Source organism: Giraffa tippelskirchi, chromosome 4 (genome assembly GCF_054371585.1).
Source record: "Giraffa tippelskirchi isolate mGirTip1 chromosome 4, T2T-mGirTip1v1.2.pri, whole genome shotgun sequence".
Lineage (NCBI taxonomy): Eukaryota > Metazoa > Chordata > Mammalia > Artiodactyla > Giraffidae > Giraffa > Giraffa tippelskirchi.
The window spans coordinates 154,292,892-154,301,723 of record NC_137278.1 but is presented as its reverse complement, the minus strand read 5'-3'; positions in this window follow the sequence as shown (position 1 = coordinate 154,301,723).

The following is an 8,832-nucleotide window of genomic DNA, read 5'->3' as shown; positions in this document are numbered from 1 at the left end:
CTTAGTTCTGCAAGGGTAATTCAGGTCTGTTTAAAATTTAACAGCAGAAACTAGGACATTAGACATCATATGTATAGTAGGTTCTTTCCTTTAGGAGAATCAGTGCCCATTTACTCATATTAATTTATTGTGTATTATCTAAGTCCCTGCAAAGTGAACTAAGGACAGATTTGTTCATTTATTAGAGGCATCAAGTTGGTAAAGAATCTGCCTGCAATGCAGGAGATCTGAGTTCGATCCCTGGGTCGGGAAGATCCCCTGGAGAAGGAAATGGCACCCCACTCCAGTATTTTTGCCTGGAGAATCCCATGGATAGAAGAACCTGGCAGGCTACAGTCCATGGGGTCACAAGAGTCGGACACGACTTAGCGTCTAAACCACTACCACAAGAGGCTTAGATGAGGACAGAAAGTCCTGGAAGTGTCAAGGATGGTTAAGTCTATTTTGCCTAGGAAATCAGTTAACTGGACCATATGGTTCACTGGGACAGAGCCATGTAAACAGTGGTCTTTAACATGAAGTCTTTACAACATTTAATAAACTAGAAAGACGAAATCTGTATACCATCTTTTTTTTTGGTCAAAAGTTATTCAGCACACCACTGGTAAATACAGTATTCTATCTTCAGGTTCATGGAAATTGAAGTAAACTTCCATAAATTAGTATCCCATTTCATTATTTATTAAATTAAAACAAGGACCATAATTATTTCCATTGATGTGTCTCATGATATGCTCCACTCTGATGCTTAATTTGGATTAAATATAATTTGATTTAGTTTAGTGATCTTTGTATACAATCTCAATTAATAGATACAAGTGTTAGGAGGCAATTTAACTGGTTTTAGAGATGACTTCATAACTGTGTTGACTTTGGACAACCTACTACTTTGTTCTTAGGTTCATTTTTCTTACCTACAAAATGCTGATCACTATCCTTGTATGCCAAAGTTACAGTAAGGTTTAAAGAAGATAATCTTTATAAAACGTATAGCATAGCACTTGGCATATCATATGGACTCAACAAGAGGTACCTATTGTACATCATCATAGTTTATTAAAAAACATAATACTATTCAATGATAAACTAGTCAATCTTCATTATAAATTCTACATGCCATGTAAATGTTATGGCTATGGCTCCAATATTACTATGAAAATGTATAGTGGTTGCTGCTGCTGCTGCTGCTGCTAAGTCACTTCAGTCGTGTCTGACTTTGTGCGACCCCATAGATGGCAGCCCACCAGGCTCCCCCGTCCCTGGGATTCTCCAGGCAAGAACAGTGGAGTGGGTTGCCATTTCCTTCTCCAATGCACAAAAGTGAAAAGTGAAAGTGAAGTCGCTCAGTCGTGTCTGACTCTGACGCTTAGCGACCCCATGGACTATAGTGGTTGCTGTTATGTAATTGAAACATATCACTCTATAATCAAAGTTCTTGATCTCCAGGAGAATTGCCATTGGAATTACCACCAATAATAAAGTGACTGTTTTATACACTGCCTCCTTGTGCACATGAATGAGAGTTTCTATATAGTATATACAAAGAAATGGAATATCTAGATTATAGGGTACACATATATATTTAGTTTTAATAGGTAGTACAAAAATATCTTCATAGTGCTTGTACCATTTTAAGCTCCTACTAGCAATGTATGAGAACTTGAGCAATTTTTGCCAACACTTGATAGTATAAGACTTAAAAATTTTAGCCATTCTTGTATATAGTGGTTTTCATTTTTGTCTTCCTAAATAATATCTCATTTAACAAAAGTTCCTAATTTTAATGGAGATCAAGTTATTAATCTTTTCTTATATGGCTAGTATATTTTTGTTTTCCTGACGGGTTTTAAAAAGTTTTTGTCTAAATTATTGTCATGAAAATATTATCTTATATATATATATAATTTCCCCCAGATTTTTTGCTTTACCTTTTATATTTAGGTCTATAATTCATATGGAATGGTATGGTGTGAGGTAAAGGGTCAAGATTCAAGTTTTCCCCATACAGATGTAAATTTGACTTGGTGTCATTTATTTAATCGTCTATTCTTTCCCTACTGGTCTGCATCACTAAATTTTTAATAAAGGTCCATATATTTAGTGGTCTGTTTCCGGGCTCTCTATTCTGTTCCATGTATTTCTCTTTCTATAGACAGTCTCACAGTTTTAACTACTACAGCTTTATAATAAGCCTTTATATCTGGGAATATCTACTTCTGACTTTGTTTTTCTTTTTTAAGAAAGAAGATTGCTTTGGGTAAGTCTTTGGCATTTCCAAATGAATTTTAGAATCAACTTGTCAATTTCCACAAGTCTATCTGCTAAAATTTTTATCTGGATTGCATTGAATCTATATATAAATTTGAGAATTAACATTATGACAATATTGAGTGTTTCAATCCATAATCATGACATAGCCCTCTATTTATTTAAATATTCTATAGTTTTCCTAAAATGTTTTACAATTATTTGTATAAAGGTCTTGCACATTACATTTGTGATTATGTTTATTCATAAGTATTTGATGCTGTTTTAAATAACGTTACTTTAAAATTTTCTTTGTATTGTCATTTGTTGCTTGTATGTAGAAGTAAAATAGATTTTTGATATTGCTTTAGTTTCCAGTGACCTTAATAAATTCATTTATTAAATCTAATAATTTATCTGAAGAGTCTTGAACTTTCTATGCATAGAATCATGTTGTCAGTAAACAGGATTGCATTATATTTTGTCCTTTTTTGTTCTCAATCCTTCATTTTCCCTGTCTTAACACCTTGCTAAGACCTCCTTACCACACTAAATAGAAGAGGTGATAGCAATCAATTTTGTCTCATTCTTGTACAGGCCTTCTATGTGTCACCATTAAACTACAAAGTAAGTTCTTTGCAGTTACTTTTTATTCAATTACAAATATTCTATTTCTAATTTGCTGAGCACTTTTATCATGCTGCTAAGTTGCTGCTAAATCACTTCAGTCGTGTCCGACTCTGTGCGATCCCATAGACGACAGCTCACCAGGCTCCCCCGTCCCTGGGATTCTCCAGGCAAGAACACTGGAGTGGGTTGCCATTTCCTTCTCCAAGAAAGAACGTGAAGTCAGTCATGTCCAACTATTTGCGACCCCATGGACTGTAGCCTATCAGGCTCCTCTGTCCATGGGATTTTCCAGGCAAGAAGGAATAGATAATAAATTTGTCAAATGCTTTCTCTGCATCTGTGAAAATAATCACATGATTTTTCTCCTATACTCTATAAATGTGCTGAGTTATACTGATTGATTGCCTAATATAAAACCCAACCTTTCATTCTTGGAATAAACACAAGTTGGTCATGATGTATTATCATTTTTAGTTATTGCTAGGTTCATTTTGCTAACATTTTGTTTAATGTTTTTATATTTTTGTTGATGAGAGAGAAGGGCCTCTAACTTGCTTTCTTGTACATCTTTGTCAGGTTTTGGTGTCATGGTTCTTCCAAATTCAAAGTGTAAGTTGGAAAGTGTTATTTGGAAAAATAATGAACATTAGTGTTATTTTTTTTCTTAAATGCTTAGAAAAATTTGTTGATTCTGGGGCATTCTTTGTAAGTATACTCATTTTTAAGGAATATTTTCTTTGACACAGATCTATTATCAATTAAAGAAAGCAGATGATTTAGATACACAATGTAAAAGTGAGTGATGAACTATTTCTATAACTTTCTTATGAATACATATGTGTTTCTTTATGCATTTATAATTAAATAAGTTTAATCTAAATTTGAGCACCTACTGTATATGTAGTCTTTGAAGTACCATTGATGATTTTTGATAAAGGATGTGACCCATTCCACTACATAAAAGTGATTTTTTATTCAAGTTAAGGGCTTCCCTGGTGGCTCAGGTGGTAAAGAATTCACTTGCAATGCAGAAGATGAGGGTTTGATCCCTGGATTGAGAAGATCCCCTGAAGAAGGGAATGTCTACCCACTCCAGTATTCTTGGCTGGAGAATCCCATTGATGGAGGAACCTGGCGGGATATAGTCTATGTATAGTCTATGGGGTCACAAAGAGTTGGACATGACTGAACGACTAAGCACACACGTGCAGGTTAAGTTGTCCAAAGAATTGGATAGGGCAGAAATTAGAAACTGAAGGACCAGTGTGAGGCTGTTGCAATAATCCAGACAGGGACTTCCCTGGTGGCTCAGTGGTAAAGAATCTGCCTTTCAGTGAAGGAGGCTTGATTTTGATCCCTGATCTGGGAAGATCCCATATACCTCAGAGCAACTAAGCCCATCTCTCTCTTTTGTTGCTAAGTCGTGTCTGACTCTTGTGATCCCGTGGACTGTAGCCTGCCAGGCTTCTCTGTCCATGGGATTCTCCAGGCAAGAACACTGGAGTGGGTTGCCATTTCCTTCTCCAAGGAGGCTTCCCAACCCAGGAATCAAACCTGAGTCTCCTGCATTGCAGGCTGATTCTTTACTAACTGAGGGAAGCCCATGCATCACAACTATTGAGTCTGTGCTCTAGAGCCTGGGAACCACAACTACTGAACCCATGTACTCTAGAGACCATGCTCCGCAACAAGAGAAGCCACTGTACTGAGATGCCTGAGCACCACAACTAGAGAGAACCCCTGCTCACCACAACAAGAGAAAAGTCCGTGCAATGATAAAAGATCCAGCACAGATGAAAATAAATAAATAAAATTATAATAAAGAATAATCCAGACATAAAGTACCATAGACTTGACTTTAGGTAACAATTGTAGAAATAATTAGGCAATGAGAAAGCTGGTAAAAGAGGAAGCAATAGGATTTGTTGACTAACTGAAAGTCAAGGGTGAGGAAGAAAGGAGTTCAATTTGACAAGAAGTCTTGAGTCTAGGTGATAAGAGACCAAGATGGGAACAGGACTTGCCAAGACAGAACTATTTCTTCATTCTCATAAAGCTGATAATGTTTATCAAACTGTACTTTCTGCATTTTCTTGCTGTTTATTTTGATTCAGGGCCTTGGTATCAGACCCAGAATTTCAGTCTTAGAAGCTGGGTCCCTGTTCCACCAGGGAAACTGTACATTTTAATCAAAAGCAGGTGAGCAAGACTGTGTCAGAAGGCTTTTACCCTTTCACCAGTCATCTTCTCTGCTCTGATGGTATTTAATTCTGAGTTTCATACGCAGAAATCATTAACAGCTCATCTCCCTCAGATGTCTGTGAAAGAAAGAAAAATGGATAAAAATTTAAAATTGTGGTGCGTTAATTATAGTAACTAAATTTGAAATTGGTAATTAAAGTCTACATAACAGAAAAAAAGCGTCAAATGCAATTACATTGAAAAGAAATATAATCCTCTGGAAAATAGTATTATCATGAAAAATAATGGAGAGTAAATAACTTAGGCTATATTTAATATATAAATTTATTTGCTTTAGGTATAAATGTTGACCAGTGACAAACTCTTATCAATGTCTTGCGTTGTTCAGTGTGCAATACATTTCGATATTAGCTATTGAAAAGATAATTTATCATCACACTAGATAACATGTCTTTTTGAGGGTAGGATACAAATATGTAATGAGAAAAGCTACAAAGATTTGTGCAACAGTGAACATTTTCTAGTTTTCTGGCCCACACATTTAAATGTGGTGAACCACTCAACTAATGAAAATAATAAGAGCTTCTGTTTATTTAGTGATTACTACATGCCTAGTGCCCTACACAGTCATTTTGTTTTGTCCTCATAACTATCTGATTTTTCAGGAAAGGAAGCTGAAACTTGACAAGTCTTCATCACTTGCTTGTGGTCCTAGTGTTAGAACGTTGCAGAGAAAAGATGTAAACTGGAGTCTTCTAGACTTCAGAGCCTGGGTTCTTACTATTGTTGTGCACATGCCATACCATCCATCTGTGTGATCAGCTTTGTAAATTAACATTTATTTTCCACTTCTTTATAATAATGTTACAGGCTTCCTGAGAGCAAGACATGTCTTAATCATCTCTATAAAGTAGAGGTTGGTGCTGGGTATCAGGAGGCTATGATCTCTTTGTATGTTTTCTGTGAGTTCAACAATCTCTGACATACCTAAAGGAAGAAGGGAGTAGGCTATGGGTCACGGAGGGATTCGGAGGGATTCGCTTGAACATAAGGGGCTCTTGGGAAGCTATTCATGGATTGGGAAAGGAGGACGGAGATTCTCAAGTTTGGGACAAGAACAATGACAGTGGAGAAACTATTTTGAATATGTCGGGGGGCGGTTTTACTCAAATTGTGTCTCATTCAGCACTGCTTAGGGCTGGTCATTAACCTCTTTAAAACTGAGAAAAGTTGTAACAAAGCAGAGATCTGTATTAGTTGAATATCTGAGAAACATGAGGGTGATGATAATAGTAGTAGCAGCAAAAGCAAAAGCATTAGTAATAGTAGTTATCAACTTTCCTCCCTAGTAGACTGGGAATATTCTTGCAGTTTTAATCAGAATTAAATGTATGTAAATGTTTTTATTCACTTTACTGATAAAGGTTCTGAGGCTCAGAGTGGTTAAATAAGTGTTTTAAAATCTCACAACCATCATTTGACAGATGATTCCACAATTCTTGGGGCTTACCTGGTGGCTCAGACAGTAAAGAATTTGCCTGCAATGCAAGAAACCTGAGTCTGATCCCTAGATTGGGAAGATCCCCTAGAGAAGGAAATGGCTACCCACTCCAGTATTCTTGCTTGAAGAATTTCACGGACAGAGGAGCCTGGCAGATTGCAGTCCATGGGGTCGCAAAGAATCAGACATGACTGAGTGACTAACCCTTTTAACACTCCATGACTCTTGGCTATTTTTACTGTACTTCTCTAGTGCTGTTTTATGCCTGGAGTGCGGTATAAGGGCAGGTGAGGAATATTTTCTCCTCCTGAGAGAGAGGAATGGAGGAGAAACCACTTCTTGTGTATGTCTCAGCTCTACCCTGGCACTTTATCCATTTTTAACCCATGTTGGGAGCATCAGGGTTGCTTTCATACGACTGTGGGTGGTCACAGGGAGGAGGAAGCGTCCAGTGGTTAATGGGAGATGGTATTTGGAAGCACATGTGAAATAGTCCCTGGAGCTCTCCTGAATTATGAGGGATTTTAAAAGGGCCAGGGCTTCCCAATTCTGCAGATGAGATGAATCTCAAGAAAATGTTGTTATTATGCATTATTGCATATTTGCATTTGTAGTCATGGACCTAAAGATAAGAGCTTGGGAAACAGTTTGTTGAATAGAATGGCATTAGAAGGAGGATCTGGTTTTCATAATGTGATCTGAAGTCTTATCCATCAGGTTCAGAATAGAATTAGAAGTCATTTTAGGTATCTTAAGTAGAGAGGAATTTAACATAGGGAATTAGGGGCTTGCAAGGAGATCCAACCAGTCCATCCTAAAGGAAATCAGTTCTGAATATTCATTGGAAGGACCGATGCTAAAGCTGAAACTCCAATACTTTGGCCACCTGATGCGAAGAACTGACTCACTGGAAAAGAACCTAATGCTGGGAAAGATTGAAGGCAGGAGGAATAGCGGATGACAGAGGATGAGATGGTTGGATGGCATCACCGACTCGACAGACATGAGTTTGAGCAAGCTCTGGGAGTTTGTGATGGACAGGGAAGTCTGGAGTGCTGCAGCCTATGGGGTTGCGAAGAGTTGGACACAACTGAGCGACTAAACTGAACTGTCTAGGGGCTTGCAGGACTGGCTGGAAAGGCTGAAGATGTGTGTCATAGACTGGCCTCCAGTTCTGATTCTCAGAAGCATACAAAACTGATGTATGAGGGAAGCTTCAAAGGGCAAACCACTCAACTTCTCAGACTCAATTTCTTCATCTAAAACTGAGGATAATCATAACAGTACCTATCACCAAATTTTGTTGGGATAAAGTAAGAAAAGAAAAAGGTGCATAATATTTAAAATATTAAATGAAATTTGGAAGCGCTTATTCAGCTGTGATCTGTGGATCATGAATTCAACAAACATTTATGGTTCAGGTATGGTTCTGGGCATGTGGGATGGATCACCAAACTGAACAGACAGAAATCCCTGCCCTGAAGAGCTTAACTTCTAACAGGGAAAGGGAGTTTATAAAACAAAATAGTATTAATAAGTAAATATATAGTATTTTAGAAGGATAAAGAGCAATGAAGATGAAGGGAAGAGCACATACAGGGAATGCCAGCGGTAGGGGAGGCCTCGCTGGGAAGGTGGGATTTGAGAAAAGACTCAGAGAGATGCAGAAGAGTGCCAGTGAATGCTAAGAAACTTAAGGTAGGAATTCTCCCAAAGGCACTCAAGAGGATGCATGCCTGGCACATCAGAAAAGAAAAAAAGGGGGGGAGGGGCAAGGAAGTCATTGTGACTGGAGAGGAGAGTGAAAAGAGGGTGGGACCAGAGGGATTATGGGGTCTGTATCATCATCCGGGGGGCTCATAAGCCACTGCTAGGACCTGAGCTCTTACTCTGAGTGAAATGTGAGGCCCTTGGAGAGTTCTAGTCAGAGGGAACGCGATCCTATATATGTTGTAAAGCATCGACCAGCCTGCTGAGTTAGAAGTAGACAGACACACATTGTCACCCCATGCATGAATACATAATAACATAGTCATCACTGCATGATCTGTTCAGCAGATACTTATTAAGAACCTATAAGGTGCCGGACACAGAGTGTGGGGTGGAGTACCATGGTCAGCAAGGCCAGCGCCAGTTCCACCAGTGAGTTTTAATCTATGACTGGAAAGCAGGGTCCCAAGGATGTAGGACAGAAGGTCTAGAGCCATGATAGGCTTTGAGGATGTGGGGGATGATGGGGGAGAGGTGGAGAC